This window comes from Podarcis erhardii, assembly GCF_964252035.2.
Source record: "Podarcis erhardii genome assembly, chromosome: 2".
NCBI lineage: Eukaryota > Metazoa > Chordata > Lepidosauria > Squamata > Lacertidae > Podarcis > Podarcis erhardii.
In genome coordinates this window covers 50,380,445-50,401,653 of record NC_138498.1, presented here as the reverse complement: position 1 = coordinate 50,401,653, position 21,209 = coordinate 50,380,445, and the positions used below count along the sequence as shown (strand labels likewise).

General features: G+C 40.4%; 1 protein-coding gene and 1 long non-coding RNA gene across 9 annotated transcripts in view; one reads left to right on the top strand and one right to left on the bottom strand.

Moving 5' to 3' along the window:
- The window catches only part of KCNIP1 (potassium voltage-gated channel interacting protein 1), a 573,342-nt gene that overhangs the window by 329,633 nt on the left and 222,500 nt on the right, over positions 1-21,209 (bottom strand). The gene's annotated exons all lie outside the window — the stretch shown is intronic.
- LOC309336475 lies at positions 1,195-19,843 on the top strand. The gene is made up of 3 exons (XR_014154045.1): positions 1,195-1,471; positions 16,656-16,771; positions 19,698-19,843. It is a non-coding gene; the product is annotated as an uncharacterized lncRNA (long non-coding RNA).

Genomic DNA, 21,209 nt, shown 5'->3' with positions numbered 1-21,209 from the left:
GCCTTCACTTGTAATTTGCATTTATTCTGAAGATTGCATCAAGCAAGCATGCTCTCCACCCACACTCCCCATACCCTGCTTCTGATCAGCTACTCGGATTTGTCTGCTGGCTATAGGAATTATTTTTAGCAATAATTCAAATGGATTATTTTTAATTTCATTGGCGTGAACACTGGTTTGTTTTATACTCTTAAGTAATCTTAACAGCTCTCTGAGAACAGGAAAGAGACATAGTTGCCAGCGCCAGCTGAGTAACAAAAACAATGAGCCCAATTTGCATAAATAGATGAATCCAAATTAGAGAGGTGCTGAAAGCCCTGCATTGCAGATCTCCCTTATTGGTGAAGATACACAACTGCTGGGGTACATCCCTTGCTGCCACCCATTTCCGTGGAGACCTAAGAACTCAAAAGAGAGAATGAAAGGAAAATTCTACACCATTGTTATGAGTGCTAACTGCTTATTCATATTTATGCAAACACACTGCTGCTGCTTCTCCCAGTGAGAAGGAGGAACTCTTTAATGCATCCCTCATTTCTGAGCCCTATTTATTACTATAAACATAACTTTCTCTATGTGGGATTCTGGTAATTCTATGAGTTTTCCAGATGGTTTATTTTGGAGACAGAGAAAGATATAATTGAAACCATAACCCCCTTCAGGCATTTGTTCTTCATAGTCAAGAAATACATAGAGTACAGCCGCACATGCTGATCTCACCCCCAGCATTGCTGTTAGTCCTCACTGCCTCTGCCTTCCGAACCTCTACATACTGGAGAGGAGTTCTGAAGTTCTGTGCATAGTGGTGCCCCGCAAGACGAATGCCTCGCAAGACGAAAAACTCACTAGACGAAAGAGTTTTCCGTTTTTTGAGGTGCTTCGCAAGACAAATTTCCCTATGGGCTTGCTTCGCAAGACGAAAACGTCTTGCGAGTTCTTGCGAGTTTGTTTCCTTTTTCTTAAAGCCGCTAAGCCACTAATAGCCGCTAAGCCGTTAATAGCTGCTAAGCCGCTAATAGCCGCTAAGCCGCTAATAGCTGTGCTTTGCAAGACGAAAAAACCGCAAGACGAAGAGACTCGCGGAACGGATTAATTTCGTCTTGCGAGGCACCACTATATTCAGCTAACAAACACAGGCTCCTCCAAGCTCATGTGCTCAAGGCTCCTGATCATATGGAGGAGCCTACACTGTGGAGCTGAGAGTGTCGGCTACCCATTCAGGCCTTATCTCTAATGTGCTGAGGTCAGTAGGGCAGACACAAGAGGGTCAGCAATGATGGAGGCAGAGCTGGTACATGCAGCCCTGATTCCCCTCTAGGCATCATTGGGTAGCAAATATTTCAGGGGGCTAACATTAAAACAGAAGCCAAGAGAAGCAAAAGACAAAGAGAGAAATGTGTCATCACTTGCACCAAAAGCTAACCAAAGGACCAGAAATACTGCAAAGAGACTTTGATTTTGCAGCAAGCAAGCAAGTAACAAATAAGCAAGTCAGGCCTAAATCCATGTAATGTGAGAAAGCTGTAATCAAATATTCTGATTAAAAAACAAAACCTTTAAAGCAGTGTGCACACACACACTTCAGCCTTCAAGTGATTTGGGATCTCTGCAGGGGTGTGCAGTAATTTGCTGTTTTACAAAACCATGTGGGGTTTTTTGCCACTCTGTGAATATGGTTGTGGGGTGTGTGGGAGTAAGGTATAAGTCTGCTTCAATAAATGAAACAAACCATTTTCCTCCTTGGCTGTAGGCTGCCCTAGTATGGTGGAGTTCTCTCCATCCAGTACATTTCTGACACACCCAGTTTAATTATCATAAACTGTGGTATGCATTAGGGAAAATAAGATGAGCACTGAGAGAACAAGTCAAAGTCTACACACACTGCCCTCTTAGTCATGAGGTAGTGAGGGTGGCTGCATAATACATACAGCTGAAGAAGGAAGTTGGAAAAGTGATACTCTCACTCTTTATCACTTCTTCTTTCTGCACCAGATTAAGTTTGCTTGATGCGACTTTACTCAGAACCCATGTGGGCACATGCTCTCTCATTTTCCTGTCTCTCGGCAAGGGGCCAATCCAGGATTGAGCAGTGATCAGAGGGGTAGTGCCCATAGCACTTGACTAAAAATACAAATGCCCACATAGGTCTAGAAAAGGTTGACAACCCATGCATACAGACAAAGCAATACATACGGCAGCATTTTGCTGAATTAGTTATGCAGCTCTCCTAGAGCCATTTATCTGCTATCCTGCAATACCAGCCCAAATAGGAACTTCATAACTAGGATAGACTCTAGTGTGCCACATACAATTTTCAATGCAGTGTGAAGTTCTGCACAGATCAAACCAACTTCAGTCCAGCATTCTTCTCAAATTAATATTCAGCTAGGCCAGGCTATTTTAAATTGCTTTTCCTATGCTTTGGTCCTGTTAATGATGCCCTGTTAAGTGTTTCTGATTATTCATATATTATTTTAAGAGAGTTTTTCAGTGAAGTATTAAGCCATAATGTATATTGCCTGCCTTACTATGACATCCTTTTGGGGGGTCCTATTCAGTTAGCCACACCACCCTAATACCATATCAACATACATGAGTGAGATCTCCTGCCCTTCATTCTTAAGCACACTGTACAGTACTGATATGGAACATTGGTGGTACAACTGCTTCTTTCTTTTTTAAATCTTAGTGTTGCTGTAAAACAGTGCCTTCTGTTTTGGGGGGACATCAAGCAAGTATATATATACACACACACACACACACACACACACACATTTTTTGAAGCAAAACTCATTAATGTAAGCCGGATATATCCTGGCTTCATTTTGTCACCATAAGGTTAAAAAAATAAATCAGCGAGGTTAAATCAGATTTTGCTGCACAGATTTAAAAAACAAATGACAAAGGAGCCAGTAATATCGGAAAGACTACAAAAACGTTCTATGACATAAATTTTCATTGGGCCAAAGTCCATTTCATCAGATGTCATCTCCGAGATCACAAAGAAGTAATGTCTCTGTCAGAACAGATTAACACGATTATGTTTCTGGAATTATTTTATTCAGGATACTTTTAAACAATCCTGGAATATCAAGCCACTTTAACATGAATATTGCCGGACAGTGTTGCTTTCTCCGTTTGAAATGGCATATATATTGTGGCTTTGGCCTTAAAGTGATCATTTTTCACTATTCTACGGTGATTTAGCAGCATAGGTTGGGTGGAGATAGCATACTGAGCAACATTCCCAATGCTTCCTTTTTCAAAAAATTGCTAGTAAATCTGAAAAGCCTCCCTGCTGGAAATGTGAAATACACGCTGTCTTGAGAAGTGACATATTGCAAGAGTAAAATTCAGTTAGTGCTCATGTTCTGTTTGTTATGATGCTATTCAAAAGCATTTTTTTTCCATCTTGAGCATTGATCACGAACATTTGTCAGATTCATTTCCTGGGCGGGGGGGGGGGGGAGAGGAAGAGGGAGGGAGGGAGGATGAGGAGCTCTCTCAATAAGCATTACAGCAATTCAAGAATCTGGCATATGATCCATGTTTACTTTCATGAGAATTAATAAGGTTTCTGTCTGCATAAGTAGTCATACATGCATAAACAGATCAGCACCATCCAACACATGCATCTGTAATCATCCTCACAGTTCAGTCTGTCCAACATAAGTGATGATGATTAGGAAATTGATTTGAGAAGCAGGAAGTGGTGAAGCCCACAAATTCAACACAGCTGACAGAAGACCGTAGCGCTGTGTGGGAAAACAACCATTTCATCTTGTTACTAGATGTTTATGCAATAATTCATATTGCATCTTAAATGTGTGGCAAGAAGATACAGATTCCTTTAGCAACAACAAAGCTGGCATACCAAGATAAATGTGAATAGCTTCTTTTCATTCTAGGAAGCATCTCTGGCATTACACAATAATAAACACATTTGTAGATCCACTTTATAGAGAGAGCTTTGTTAGATTATTGGAGATCTAGAAATAGTTTTAAACTGTGCAGCTTGTATAACATTAGCTCCATATTTAACTACTCCCATATTTCCACATTTGCTTTCCTAAGGTGGCAAAGAAGAAGTCCACAGAAGCCATGATGTGTTTCAAACGAACTTCTTCCACAAGTTTAGCCAAATATGTTGCAGCCCTGACCAAGAGTAACTGGGCATTTAGTGTGGTATCCAAATAGGGGCACCTGCACAGATACAGATTCATGTGCACAGACTCTCCATGCAGGACATCAATTGGGTAGCATGAAGCTGGATGTACAGTTGCACACACAATAGTCTACCCATTCAGATGTCACTGAACATTCAGATGTCATAGGAGGGGGCTAGGAGCTGCATGGACAGTGAGGGCAGCTGAGCCTGGGGTTGCTGCTCCCTCTAAGCAATTAATGTTAGAAGTCTGTGACAAGAAGGTTTATTTGAACACTCCTACTGCTATGCAAGACAGGATGAATTACAGGGTTTTTCGGGTGACTGGGAATTCTGCTTTTTCAGATAAACATCCCTTGAAACGATTAATAAGAATCAGTGTGACACAAATCACTGAGTCATGCTTTATATGCAGACCTTGGCTGCAGCGACAGCAACATGCAGCATATGTTTGGGATTATCCAAGTTTCTGACTAAAGCATTATTCATGAATATAGCTTGGTTTGAATAAGAAGGCTGTTCTGTGTTATGGAATCATAACATTTTAGAATTGGAAGAAGCCCTGTGGATCATCTAGTCCAACCCCTTGCAATGCAGGAATATCAACTAGACCATACATGACAGAAAGCCATCCAAGCGCTGCTTAAAAACTTCCATATTATGTTATCACTAGAGAATAAAATGTGAAATATATGATGAGGAATGAGTACAGACGGTTAAGGCGTGCGAAATTCATGCACTTTCTTTTTTAAAAAACTTTTTTTATTCAAAATTAAAACAAAACATATTATCCAGAAACATATCATCCTTAATTTTTTCCCCATTTTTGGAAAAAGTATGGAAGAAGCGTAAATGGAAATGATAATTTTTAAAAATCACAATGGAAAACTATGGCAAATACAACAGGAAATGGGAATGGAAGATAAGATTAACAGGCACACGGTAGGCATGGGGCTAAATTTGCACCTGTTTTAGTGACTGAATTTTTGCAAAGGGGGGTTAGTGTTTGCAAGCTTGCAAAATAACTGAATGGAAACCATTGAAAAGTGAACTGGTCATATGTGCCTGGCTTCATCCCATCGTTTGCAGATCTGTGGTTCCTTATTGAGGTATGATATAGAAGAACACTATGAAACTCTGGGAAGTAGTTTTTATTTTGACTGCACAGCAGGTGGTATATTGATAGGTACTATAATACCCTCCAACACCCTGTCCTATCCAAATGAAGCCTTTCTTAAGAATAATTAACTTTAGTTAATTCCCCAAAGTCTCCAAGAGTCAATGCATGCAGTAACCAAATTCAAGTGTACGCCAAATGGTGATAATCCAAAGTCTCTCCTATTGAAAAACTGAAAACAAACTCATAATGGCCAATTAGCATGCCTAAATGCTACCACCAACATGCCTCTGAATACCAGTAACTGTGAAACAACAGTAGAAGACTATTGCCCTCATCATTTCCTGACTGTTGGCTTCCCATGGATCTGTGATGATGAAAACAGACTTCTGGTCTGGATAGGCCTTTGCTCTGATCTAGGAGGGCTGTTATGATCTTGCTCTTGTGGAGCAACACTTTGCTTAGGGAATTGCAATGGTAAAGAATTTTTGTGTTCTCACAACACTCTTCATCTGTTTGGAGGTAACAAATTCTTATTACAGACGGCATATGTGGAATTTCTACAAAACGAAAACAGGGCAGATACTGGAAGAGACAATGTACTGTTGTTGTTGTTGCTGCTGCTGCTACTGCTGCTGCTGCTGCTGTTGTTGTTGTTTAGTCATGTCCGACTCTTCGTGACCCCATGGACCAGAGCACACCAGGCACTCCTGTCTTCCACTGCCTCCCGCAGTTTGGTCAAACTCATGCTGGTAGCTTCGAGAACACTGTCCAACCATCTCGTCCTCTGTCGTCCCCTTCTCCTTGTGCCCTCCATCTTTCCATCAGGGTCTTTTCCAGGGGGTCTTCTCTTCTCATGAGGTGGCCAAAGTATTGGAGCCTCAGCTTCACGATCTGTCCTTCCAGTGAGCACTCAGGGCTGATTTCCTTAAGAATGGATAGGTTTGATCTTCTTGCAGTCCATGGGACTCTCAAACGTTTCCTCCAGTACCATAATTCAAAAGCATCAATTCTCACTTCCATACATCACTACTGGGAAAACCATAGCTTTAACTATACGGACCTTTGTTGGCAAGGTGATGTCCCTGCTTTTTAAGATGCTGTCTACGTTTGTCACTGGACAATGTGCTAGTTAATTGCCACCCCTCTTCTCATTGAGAATGCAATGAGGTTTGTTGGTGTTATCATATTCCTGAGCTAAAGCAGCTGTCAAAGCAACAAGACATGAGATGCATGTTAGCAAGTAGATGTCAGACATTTCCTGATTAAGGCAACAGAACAAGAGAAGGCAAATAGCAATGTGTAAATGAAACTGCTTAAAACTTGTGGACAAAATGCTGAGAGTCAGGGAGAAAGATGACAAGAGTAGGTATGCGAAGATGCAGTGGGAACAGGAAGGGAAAATCTAACTGAAATTACATCAAGCAAGTAAAGGAAGCTCAGGCATAACAGTACTACAGAGGACAAGGTGTTGAACAAGGAGTGAACAAATGCACGTTTGCTGGAGGAATTAGAAATAAATTCAAATAATGAAATTAATTCAGCATAAAATCCTTGGCTATCAAGGGTTGGGGAAAAGATCCATAAAATCCATGGCTTTAGAATGGTGAAGAAAACTTGCTGTTAATAGAGAAGAAACAATGAAATATCTAGTGATAATGGACTAAAATTTGCAAGGACCTGGGTTCATGAAGGATAGAAGAAGATGCTATTAAATATCTAGAAACACTGATAAATATCCTTCTGAAGACTGGGCCAAAAACAAAGAACTGAAAACTGGCAGGGTTCCATGGGCAAAATTTCGCTGATGGATGTTTACCAAGCCTCATTTGAAAATGTTCCAGACAAAGGGATGTCAAATTTCTCTCAGCAGCTTGCCCAGATTTTAGGTAAGGTCTCAAATTGATGGGGCCATTACATTCACACCAATAAGAAAGACTTTTTTTGAAATAGCTCATCAGATGCAATTACTTCTCGCTATAAACTGCCTTACATTTAATATGTAGCCTGCTGCATTAGGCCCTGATCCAGACTGCAGCCCATAGAGGGGTGCAATTAAATACTTCCCATCCCAGTGTCGCCTCCTCCCACCTGCTATGGGATGCAACAACCAGGACCAACTAAATTCCTTCCAATACGATTCAGTCCAGGAGAGTAGAAGAAGCAGTAATTGATGTCATCCTGTGGGTCAAGCATTGATTTCCTATGCCACTGGGATTGCTGACTTAAGGACAAAAGAAGTTGGGATTCCAACACCACAAACCAGAATCCCCCTGGTGTCAGGAATCGGGGGGTCACTGGTACCAATCGGGGGGTCACTGTGCCAGTGCTAGCAATAAAGTTGTACTGCACTACCTGAGTCTGGGCACTTTGTCACTGAGAGAGGACACTTGACTACAGTATTTTTAGGCTATTGTCTACATTGGGCTGCTTGCTCTGTTCCAGCTTTTTGACAGTTATCCAGTGATGATAACTCACTTATCGGTTATTCAAGTTCCTGGTGGGAGAATTTAACCTTACTCTCACTCACTGGGTACCTTACAAGGAGGAACAACACAGATCCCCATAAGCACTATTACATTACACACTAAAAACATTTCATCCTGCTGGCCTTTCTGTTGTGCACACCACTTGTATCCATCATCATTCATTACAGTTTGCCCCATTAGGTGGAAGAATTAGGCTGTGACCATGAGCATGTGGTTTATCATTATGCCCTGCTGCAGCAACTGCTGACACATACGCAGAATGCAACTACTGTGAGGAGGTATTAGGTACCTTGTTAAGGAGCCATCCTTGACTTTAAACTCTATATTTATTCCTAGAGGACTTATTAGAAAATCAAAGAACCTGAAAACAAAAATACACAATTTAATTAAGGCACCAATGAAAAATGGCCACCCAACTTGCAATAAATCACCCAAATATCAGAACAGAAATCACACTATGCATTGCAATTAGGACCCTCATAATCAAAGCAAATGTTCATCACATACATTAGCAAAATGACACAACTCAATTTACATTTATATGTGGGTAATGATTTCATACTTCAAAATACAAAAAAGAGAGTCCATAATAGATGAGTTCATATATGAAGCAAAGAATAAATACGATGATAAGATGGATGCTATCCACTTCCCAGCATGACATCACACAATACACCCATATCCCTACATTGCTGGGATGAGTGTGGTGGAATGAAGCTGCTTGCAATATGATGGCTGTCCTTCATGAGGCAAGAGCTACTAGATATTACAGTGGGATAGGAGAGGGATGTAAAGGACTCCCTACAGAGAAGTTTTGGGTTAAAATATTTTAAAACGAGGTATTTTAATGCAGTTTATTACAATTTTGAGGCAAGAAGCGTACAATAAAATTCAGAGAAGTGTGAAATGAGAAGGGTCATTTTGTTCTGATACAGGCTAGGGGTCTAAATTAGACCAGTTCACTTTAAAATTTGGACTGAACAAAATTCTCATTTCTGTCTGAGAAAAGTCTAATAGGACAAACTTCATAGCTCAGAACGAGACTCTTAATCTCAGGGTTGTGGGTTTGTGCCCCACGTTGGGAGAAAGATTCTTCCATTGCAGGAGGTTGGACCAGATGATCCTCATGGTCCCTCTATGATCCTATGACTTCTGAATAGACATAGATAAACATTTGAAAAGGCCTGCTGGAACAGGCCAAAAGACCATCTAGTCCAGCATCCTGTTCTCACAGTGGCCAACCAGATACCTACAGGATGCTTCACGCAGGGCCTGAGAGCAACAACCCTCACTCCATTTGTGATTCACAGTAATGGGCATTCTGCCTCTGACACTGGAAGGTATTACATAGCCATCACGGCATAAAAAGCTTATGCTGCAAAATGTAACATGCCTTGAGGGATGGAGGGATGGAGAAAGCATACCTTACAGGGACTCTTTATATTATAATATATTAGAAATAACCATTAAAGCAAATGTTCACCAGCTTGGAAAGTAGAGCTACATAAATACAAATAAATCCAGTTCATTTTATAGGCTATCTGCAGCTGTAGTACCAAAATATATCATTTCTATTGCAACCACAGGAAATCAATGAAGGAGAAAGGCTTATGAAATGTCATATTTGTGCACATCCCAGACCTAACACCTGTCAAGGCCAAGACATATTGAAGCTTCTTATATAATTGCAGACCTCTTAAAATATGTATTCTGTCTTAAGTAATGCTTGCAGATTGAAATATTTTTGAAACCCAATTAATATATTTTATTGGAGAGTTCTTGTCTACAAAAAAAGAAAAAGAAAAAAAGAAATGAGGCAGTATCTCACATTTCTGAAGAATTTCATTGGTGTTCTCCAAGATGCATTAGACAAACCTGTATGCTTTATAGGCATATGTCTTCCTTTCAGCACTTACGACAGCTTTCCTAACAATTCAACAAGGATTAATATTTTGGCTAAAATAGAGGTGGATCTGGTTTCAGAGACACTACTAACTACACATTAACATTTAATGCATTTTACATTGTTTGATAAAAAATGGAAGCAAAGGAAACAAACAAAAATTACACACTGGCCAAATCAGATTCACAAACAAAATCTGGAACTGGAAGACTAGGGAGCCATTAAGCATTTTCCCCTTCATCAACCACTTTATATATTTAGAGAAACAATCTAATACCCGTCATAGCTTTTCATCCATAACAGTTAATTACAGCCCCAGCATTCTGTCCATTCCAGTGATTGAAGAAATGCTACCACTTATCACATGTGATAGTTGAACAGGAATGCACTCAGTCAAGCTAAAGAAAAGCAAGCTAGCAGTTTAGTCTATACATATTTCCACAGCGGGGGGGGGGGGGAGGACAGCTATACTATAAAAAGAGTTGCTTTTATAGTGACTTCTGCATCTGATCTCACGCTTCCAACACCATTAAGCAGACTAAGGACTTTTAACCTAATCCCTCATGATGGACGTATCTCTTTTCTCACCATTCACTTAGCAGACATGATTAAGGCAGTATCCTCATTCCATGAGCATAAGGCTTTATGTTTATATAGCATAACTTTTTATCATATCCTTCCCTCACTCATGCTCCATGCCCTCCCCAGATCTGCTCTTGAGGGTTGGGGAAAACCCCAGAACAGATTTAGGTAGTGTTGCCATATATTGAAGAGCAAATAAGAGGTCAGCCCGAGCCACTGCCAGCCTGAGCTGGGGAAATAGGTGAGCGGGCACGCCAAAAAGCGTGTGTACGTAAGTAAGTAAGTAAGTAAGTAAGTAAGAAAGTAAGTACCTCCCAAACCCCAACATTTCCTTTAAAATGTAAAAATCTCCCCTGGATGCGCATGTTGAGCCCCCAAAAGAGGACATGTCTGGGATTTGCCAGATGTATAGCAACTCTAATTTAGGGGGTATTCAGAGAAAGGATAGGGGGAAGTTCCATTGCCAAAATGCAAATCCTTTCGTTAGTGGAATGAGTTTCCTGGGTACAACTCTTCCAGTACAACTGAAACCATGTCTACTCAGAAGCAAGTTTCTTTGAATTCAGGGTTGTGGCGCTCATCTCACTTTACTGGCTGAGGGAGCTGGCATACAGCTTCCAGGTCAGGTGGCCAGCATTACTAAGCCGCTTCTGGGAAACGCCGTTTAGATAGATAGATAGATAGATTCTTTATTGTCATTACACAAGTGCAGCATTGCACAAGTGCAACGAAATTGGATGCCATCCCTTAAAAACAACAAAAGCAAAACAACAACAACAACCAAACAAACCACATTCCAGCCACACCCACACCCACACCCATCAAACTCCCAGGTCACACTATCGAGTTACAGCATTTAAGAAGGCCACAGCTCTTGGGTAGAAACTATTTTTCAGTCTGTTTGTCCTTGACTTGATGTTTCTGTATCTCCTGCCAGAAGGCAGTAGTACAAACAGACTGTATCCCGGGTGAGATACATCCTGCAGGATGTTGTTTGCTTTCCTAAGACAACGGGAACCGTACAGTTCTTCCAGAGATGGGAGGGGATGACCAATAATCCTTTGGGCTGTGGTTATGACCTTCTGGAGCACCTTCCTCTTCCTAGCTGTACAACTGGAGAACCAGGCACAAATACAGTATGTAAGAACGCTCTCTATGGAACCTCGGTAGAAGGACACCAGCAGTCTCTCACTCAGATTGTTCTTCTTTAAAAGTCTGAGGAAATAAATTCTCTGCTGGGCCTTCTTCACCAGAGCAGTGGTATTTGCGCTCCAAGTCATGCCCTGATCGATAGTCACTCCCAAAAACCTGAATTCCGCCACCCTCTCCACCCGTTCCCCGTTGATATACAAGGGCTGAATGTCCGCCTTTTTTTCCCTGTAATCCACCACCAATTCCTTGGTCTTAGCTGTATTAAGAGCCAGATTGTTCTCTCCACACCAAGCACAAAGCCGCTCCACCTCGTCCCGATAGGCGGACTCATCCCCTCCTGAAATGAGCCCCACCACCGTAGTGTCATCAGCAAACTTGATGATTTTGTTGCTGGAATAAATGGCTGTACAATCATACGTATAGAGAGTATAGAGCAGGGGACTCAACACACAACCCTGTGGTGAGCCGGTGTTAAGGCTAAGGGCTGTGGACATATGTGACCCTACTCTAACCCTCTGAGAACGTTCTGACAAAAAGTCCAAAACCCAGAGACAGGTGGAGTTGGAGAGTCCAATCGCCTCTAGCTTGGACACCAGTCTATGGGGGAGGATAGTGTTAAAAGCAGAGCTAAAATCCACAAACAGCAGCCTCACATAACTCCCCGGCTGCTCCAGATGGGACAGAGCAGCATGGAGAGTGGTAGTGATAGCGTCTTCCGTGGATCTATTTGCCCTGTATGCAAACTGGTAGTTATCAAAAGTTGATGGAAGACAGGAAATAATGTGACGGCGCACCAGTTTCTCAAAACACTTCATGATGATTGGAGTCAGTGCAACTGGTCTGTAGTCGTTCAGACTACTGATTGTGGATTTTTTAGGCAGAGGAACAATAGTTGACGACTTCAGGCAGGGTGGAACAATAGACTGGTGTAAGGACTTGTTGAAGATCTTAGTAAAGACCCTCGCCAGCTGATCCGCACAGCCCTTCAACACCTTTCCCGTGATGCCATCAGGTCCAGCAGCCTTCCTCGGATTCACCATCCTCAATACCTGTCTCACCTCATGCTCCTCTACAGTGAATGAGGGGCCCCTATGGGGTGGTGGCTGTAATACCGGCGTCTCAGGTGGCTCCTTCTCGAAGCGAGCAAAGAAGAAGTTAAGCTCCTCTGCCAGCAAAGGGTCACCGTCGACAGCACCAAGGTTAGGTTTGTAGTTAGTAACCCTCCCGCTGGAGCGGTACCTATTTATCTACTTGCACTATGATGTGCTTTCGAACTGCTAGGTTGGCAGGAGCAGGGACCGAGCAATGTGAGCTCACCCCATCACGGGGATTCAAACTGCCGACCTTCTGATCAGCAAGCCCTAGCCTCTAGATTGCAGCCTGAATCTTTCTGGGCCAAGGTAGAAAGGGAGCTTGTTAATTCCCAGTATTATTAGCAACATACACTCCCCTCTCTCTTAACTCTCTCACAAAGATTAAATATGTTAATATAACTGAACTGTACAATCATAAACATATTAGTGTTAACCTGTGGCTCAACACCTGTTATTCTACATGCTGCTTAGAACAAATCTTTCACATAATGGGAAAACTGACGTAACTCTCATTGCATGCAGGTGTAGAAAAGCAGCCACTGTGAATTACAAAGCTCCAGGCATCACAATGTTACACCTACCTATTATGTCTAGGTCAACCTTTTCATTTTTAAAAATATTGTTACTTTTAAATGTTGATTTGGATTTTTGCAAATGCATTTATTTCATTGGAGAGCATCATCTGTGGATGAAAGATAAAGCTATCATCACAGAAAGATTTGCACATTCCTTCTTGCACTAGACAATTTAAGATGTGAACTGTCAGCTGCGTAGCCTACTTTTTAATATATTACTGCCATATGTTTACTTAACATCTGACTAATGCTTACTTGTGGCTCAAGAAAACAAGACTATTTAAAATGAAATATTAAATCACTTTTGACTGGACCAAGCTGACCTAATAATTACAAACTCCATTTCAATTAACACTCGGAAGTTTTCCTGACACATCCTGCCTTGGGGTTCTTAATAGAAAATGGAAAATTAGTATGTAAAAAGAAAACTTGGCTTTAAAGTGTTGCTGCCCTGGTGTAAAAATGATGCTATTAGCTGAGTTGTCATGCTGTGTAAGTCAGATGAATGTCAACCATCCGCTTGGGCTATGAAAGTTCGAAGGTTCACTAGAATGACCAACAAAGGTGACTACAGAAGTGTATCTTGACACAATTATCAGTCCACCATGCATGCACTCCTAGCAGTCTCCATGTAGAGCATCATGTTTGTAGAAATCACTACTAGGAAGATGCAGGAGTGTCCAAAATTGCAGGAAATGAACTGGTCAGGAGAGAAAGTTGCTTGAAGGAATGGGAGAAGGAGTTCCCTGCCAAACACTTCTTCCATTTTATTTAGATATTAGGTACACTCCACTCATCCCAGCTTTTATGTGAATGGGACAGGTGTGAATAGGGATCAGGGAGAAATTTGATTCTGCCCTATCTAATTCACACTTTCTGAAACAATGTGTGAACCAAAATGCCTCTATACTTCAAAACTTGCACTTCTCCAAATTTTGTAGCGCAGTTCTCCGGCTAAATAACATATTAAAAAATACATATATTAGGGGAAAGTGCCAAAATACACGTTAATGAAAATAACATACAAAAATACATGATATTTTGAAAAATGGCTTCCAAAAATGATTATAGGTGGTAAATTGCTTGCAAAAATGTGAATATTAGGCAAGATGGTGTTCACAAAAATATATATTATGAAAACTGCACTAAAATGCTGATGAATATGATGACTTTAAAAAACATAAACTCACAGAAAGATGGAGGACTGAACTTATAGTTGGGAGGGGAATAAGAAAGGCGGGAAATGATACATAGAGAAACCAAAATTGTTTCGTTCACCTCTGGTTATGAATAAGATACATGCCACTACTCTGTCACATCTAGTTTGGACCCAAAACTATTTCAATGGCTAATAAGCAAAACATTGATACCACGGGATGGTGTCCCCAACATGCTGGAGCAGTCTGTGGTTGCTATAGCCACTCTATTAATGCATGCAAGTAAATCCTTCAGGCAGAAACCAGCAATAAAAATTGTACTCAGCATAAGGAAAAATATTATTGTTGGCATCAAGGTGAGTATGTAGGTGGGTTAAATAGAGAAAGTAAGAACTGCAGATTATTCCTAACCAACCAGCAAGTGCTAATATAGATTCATCACCAATCTTTCAAATCTCTCACAAAGCTCATACACCCTTAGGGATTAGGTAAAGAACCCTGTTTGCAGAAGACATATGCAACAGCTTCTCATGGTTGATACCTGAAAGACTAACCACCAATAGCTCAATTGTATTGTTGACCATAATGCTAAGAACCTAGTGCTTCTGCTCTATTACACCCACTAGGAATTCTGCTGCTTGTTTTATTAGGAGTAGCATCAGCCTCTAAGTGGAGAGTTTGATGCATTGTCATTACAAGCTCTCTTGGAGCACAGTCAAATAAGAGATTGAAAGTTGTCTTGATAAGTAAATGCTTTTGAGCTAGCAACTATGTGGTCTAGTGCTTACAGATATAGATCAGGAATTACATATTGTTGGCTCACATTCATTCTTGTCACTGAGTTAGCCCTTATGGACTTTACACACAGAGATTGTAATTAACTTAAAAGACAGTTGGGAGAACAAGCCTCCAAAATCCTTTCCAGAACCATGAGATGTCTCAAATGAGTAATGCTTTTTATTTTGTGGGTAGCATTCCCAAGTATCTAAGGAGGGCAACTGCCTGTCAGTAAACACAGCAGTCATTCTAATAATAATTGCTTCTATCTACTCTAGACAGTGAAACAGAAAATTCAAGCATAGGCTTCTGACATATTCAACTTTTCTTCTCCAGTTACCGATGAAGAAAAATGAAAGAAAAGAAATTTAGTTTATTGGAGAAGTGGAGGTAAAAAGAAAAGGCAAAATAGATTTTTCTGTAAGGGTAACAAAATTTCAACTAGTGGACATGAATACTAAAAAGAATAGTGGCCAGAAAGTGTTCCTAGAATTCAGGATGGATACACTAATTGTTAGTAATTTCTATTATCTTAAGTTTGCTGCTGACATTACCTAGTGTATGAAATACAGAAACATATAAGCATGAGCAAGAAAAGCTCATGGATATGACCATTCCACTGCAAAAGGGCATGCAACAATTCAGGTCAGGGACAAAGATCTGCCTGAAAATATGTAAGATTTTCCCCCACCTCCCATTTCTATCACTGCTGCCATAGACAAGGGGCATACTGGGGAGCATAATCTAACAAAATACTGTTGAATTTCAAGCATCTGACCAAGCTACCAAGTGTTTCTTAGCCCTATAACATAAACCAGATTGCATAGGGTCCAAAAAGTATCACCCAGGATGTGTCTCCTTCTCTTTCATCTTGCCCAGAATGGCAGATGGAATGCTGACCTGCATGAATGGAAGGATCATGTTCTCTGAATAAGTGACAGAGAGGGAAAGAGAGAGAGAGGAAATAGAAATACACAGAGAGAGGGGGAGAGGGAGAGCTGGATAGGCTCCACTTATAGTAAAGAGAACACATCACCTTCCTAGAATGATGCATTATAATTTCAATTAGTCATGACCTCGGTTACTCTTTGCTAGCTTTCATCAGTGAGTTAAGACAGGGAATGAAAGTGTACACACCACTCTGTAAGCAACAATATCTTGATTCAGTGCAGGATTTAAAAAAAAATATGCAAAACTTATTGTTTTAACAATAATTTCAAAAATTTGATAGGTTGAAACAGGTAAGTTATTACTTTCTAAAGCTTTGAAATGAACTTATATTTCAGTTACATATAACAAATATTTTTAAAAGCATTTAGAAAGTCTCCTGCAGGTTTGCATTAGCTGAAGAAATTGTTGGATATACTAAGCTAGAAATAGAGTTAGCATTTGAGGGAATCCAAAGATCATTGATGAACTAATTATTCATTATAATTCAAACTGACAGAGATTTGTGCAGCCTTAGGTGGAATTTAAAGTTAACCTCAGGTAGTATCCACTGTGAAGGGCAAGCAATGGTATCGCTTGAAAGCATCTCCCTCTGGGGATCAAGTGCTCAAACTGCTGCAAAGGTGAGCAATTTTTATCTCTCTGTCAGAGTGTCTAAGGACTGACCTAGTGACCTTTTTATTCCTTGGTTTGCAGCTTTGCTGACTAATTTGACACAGATGGTGATAAGCTGCAGCAACCACCTCCCAGGATAACTGGGCCACTTAAGGCTTAAGCAAAGAGAGAGCACAGCACCTGTAGAAGGCAAGAAGGTATTTATCAACGCTATTGCACTCTGGTCCCCTCTGAAAGCATCTACTGTTGCCTGAACTGAGGCCTCCATTTCTCCCCCTGTCCAATGTAAGAGTAAATTGGATAGCAAATTGGTAGATTGGGATGTAGAGCATGGGGAGAGTCCTGTTCAACTCATCTAGCCAACTAGTACTATTGTTCCCGAGACAATTTTGTATCAAGAGCCACAAGTCAATCTGAGCAGTGTATTATTAACTGACAGGCTGTCCTCATTACTGCAGATAAATCTGAGAGCAGAGCAACAGATATGAAAAACTTAAAGGTCATTCCATGTTCAGGGAACATACAGTTCAGTCTTCAAACATTTAAAAGAAATCCTTGACTACTACTCCCTCATAGTGGTTAAGTGAGAGATCACTGGCAAAGGAAAAACAAGAATGATTGAGGATAATTATCCTTACAAGTTCACTTGCAGTTCATCCCAGTACCTGGCTCTCGCTCCAGCATAGAATGTGAGGGGGAAGGGGAGGAGGCGCTGAGTGCAAAAGCACTTCACCTGCTGAAAACCTTCCTACACCATTAGGAAGCAGAGGTTCTCCTGTTAATTAGAGCTTAATTGGACTAAAGTACACACATGGGATAGGGACACAGGTGGCACAGTGGGTTAAACCACAGAGCCTAGGACTTGCTGATCAGAAGGTTGGCAGTTAGAATCCCTGCGACGGAGTGAGCTCCTGTTGCTCGGTCCCTGCTCCTGCCAACCTAGCAGTTCGAAAGCATGTCAAAGTGCAAGTAGATAAATAGATACAGCTCCGGCGGGAACGTAAACGGCGTTTCCGTGTGCTGCTCTGGTTCTCCAGAAGCAGCTTAGTTATGCTGGCCACATGACCCGGAAGCTGTACGCCGGCTCCCTCGGCCAATAAAGCGAGATGAGCGCCACAACCCCAGAGTCAGTCACGACTGGACCTAATGGTCAGGGGTCCCTTAACCTTTACAGGCATGGGATAGTAATAATAATAATAATTTATTATTTGTGCCCCGCCCATCTGACTGGGTTTCCCCAGCCACTCTGGGCGGCTTCCACAGAAACCAAAAATACACTAAAATCACATATTAAAAACTTCCCTGAACAGGGCTGCCTGTTCAGATGAGATCACAAACTGTGGAACAAACCAACTGCAAGGACTGTAAGGTGTGAACTTGAGATAAGACTTCATTCGGTGCAAAAGACGGTGGGGAGGAGAAGAGCTTACGGTTTCTTTATTTAAAGTTTTCTTCTCTACATTCATAATTTGGCAACCCTCATCCAAATGCTAGTTCAAATTATATTTGTACAAGTGAGGTTGGAAGAAATTGGAATAGAACATCAAACGGAACTGTGTGTGTAAAAAAAAAAAAGGGAAAAGGGAGGGAAGCTCTATTTTGCAAAAGGTTTACGATGGAAACCTAGAGCTGACTCTTCCCCATCCCTTACTGAATAATGCTAAGAGGACTTGGAATTTAATGTAATGGGAAGTATAATTGCTCATATATCTTCAGTTGGAAGGAAGGATGAAAGGAGTCTGTGAACTGCCAATGAACTGATAAGGTTATTTAATGTGTCATCTGCAGTTCAATAGACTTCTCTCCTTCCCAGGCTGAGAGGAAAAATGGTGACAACAGTTTATTTCCTGGGACAGAGTAACTTTTTCAGCTGTTGTTAAAGTTGCAAAACAATGACGCATGGGATGGAGCGATGGAGAAATGTCTGGAAAAAACAATAGGATATCAGCTCCACCCAAGGCATGACAGATAACAGCAACAATCGGGGAAAAGAAAAACATAACATCTTGCAAGGACAGGAAGAAACACTACGGACAGTATAATTGCCACTCACAGGAAGAACAAGTATATAGTTTGAATTCCTCACATGCAGTTTTATAAATCATTTAATATGTCAACATGAATAGAATTTATTAACATTGCAGTTGTATAAAAATAAGCTAAAGGGACCCCTGACCAAGTCCTAGGCTCTGTGGTTTAACCCACAGCGCCACCCACGTTCCAGTAGTTATTGTATAAGGGATTATTATTATGACTGGAACATAATTGAAACAATTACAATTTTGGAGGGTAGAAATAAAATCATCAAACCATCAAATCTAGCACACTGGGGGCCACTTTATCTAAATATATAATTTGGTATTTGAATAATTGGTATTATTGTAATGAGGCTGTTATTGGACTGTAATTGAAAATGAATATTTATTATAATAATAATAATAAAAGAAGTGAAAGGAGGACTGTCCCCAATCCTTTAATATACAATCCGGTTAATATACAATGAGGATGTTGCTGAACTACAACTCTCATCATCTGTGGACACTGGTCATAGGGCTGCAGCCCCAAAAGCAATGAATGAAATTTTATGTTGATGCAAAGTGTGCTACCCACACAGTTCTTGTTCTGGTCTCACTATGAGCAAGGAAGAGCCTCTGTAAGAAATGGACACAATTTACTGCCAAATAGCTTTGTTGTCTTGTGCATTTGAGAAAACTAATACAAAGTGGAGAAAGGATTTGAATGAGAAGAATTAGACTTGTTAATAGTAGGAGTCCCCATGTTCATTTTCATTTCTTGAAAGCTTGAACCAGGCACTTTCTGTATTTTTTTTACAGGAGCCAGAACAATATCAGGCAGAATCATTCCCCACCGCAAATCTTTAGGAAACCATTTAGAGATGGATCATCTTAATAGATCCCCCATTCTTACAAGGAGTGTAGCTAGACTTTGAAATAATAGTTGGCAGGTCTCCAAAAATATCAGTGCACAGTATATAAGTGAGATCAAAAAGAAAAGAAAGGAAAGGAAAAACAAAACTTGTTAAGTCTGAGAGTACTGAAAGCATTAAATACGGTTACATCAAGTACAGTAGACAATTTCTTCTTTTTGTTATTTCTTTTAAAGAAGAGCCTATTCCAACCATGCTGAAGGCAGGTCTAGACATGAAAAGCAGAGTGGTAGAGGAAAGTTGTCTATTTGAAAGTAAGCTTCTCCCTGAATTCAAGAAAATGTTACATCCAATAAGAAACAAACCTTGGTATTGTTTGTTCCTTATGTTTTCCAACTCTCTTCATTTTTTTCCTTTTGCCTATTTCATAATCGCCACCACCCACCCTACATGTAACTCCAAACCAATCCTGAAATCTCATTTCCTGTTGCAGTCATGCCATCTTAAACCCTGTAGCTAAAAAAAGTTTCAAATTTCTTCAAATGTTTACTAACATACATTCAGATACTGGCTCCAAATATTCACCTGCTTATACACTCTGTACACCAGTCCTATTTTCTGCAACATCAGATACAATTTTTCTTTCCATTCCCAGCTACCAAATATTTGTTTCTCCAGTTCCACACAAATGCTTATACAAAAGAGGGGGATACACACACACACACAAAAAAAAAAACCACTTTCTTAAAAAGAAAACAAAAAAGCTGCAAAAATTCCTGAGAGATACCAACATAATTTTGATACATTATGCTACATACATATTTTAAGATGTGACAAACTTCTGAATGAATGTATTTAGAAGATAAAAATCTATCTCATTATTTAAAGACACACACACACACACACACACACACACACACCCCTTGCCAGATCCTTCAAAGACAAACCTATATTGGTGACAACTTCCTGTTTGGCTCTTGACTATACATTATTTGAAACAGTAAACAAGGCTCACCTATAGGCTATGAACTTGTTTCTCCCATAAAAAACGATGAATGTATCCTCAAGTTGGATAATTCAGTGACTGCAGGCAATAACCAATGGAAAGCTCCTGAGGCATGAATGGCAAGAGATTTTCTCTAAGAATGCATCTCTTCCCAAAGCTACACAGTAGCCTAAGAGAATGGGAAAAGTCATAATGAAACACAAAAACATCTTCTCCGGAGGATAAAGAAATACACACATCTCTACTTCATAAAGATGAGTATCCATAAACAGGGGCTCTGAGACACAAATATGCAGTTAATCACCAAGCTACAAAGCACAGAGAGGATAAAAGAAACCCCTAAGTGCTGAACTCATCTCCAGATGGATGCTGCCCATTTAATGCAGTTCTCAGTGTACAATTCATCAAGTGTGGCTGCATCTGACCTCAATTACTATGTTCCCTTCACAAGTTATTTTTGAAACAGACTATTCTACACTTCAGATGAAGCCATGCACAAAAGGCTAATAATAATGGCTAGGATTTATATAATCCAGAAAGTATCTAAAGTGACTTTTCAAAGTCGGGAAAATCTTTTCCCAACTCTGAATGTACAAATGAAGACACTCTGAAGATTTGAATCCACTAATTTATTTGGCATAAATACCAGTTACAAGATTTACCTGTTTCCAAGATTTACCTGGAAATGCCACATACAAATTACTTGTGTGCATCAAATATGCAGAGTCCTCTGACATATTCT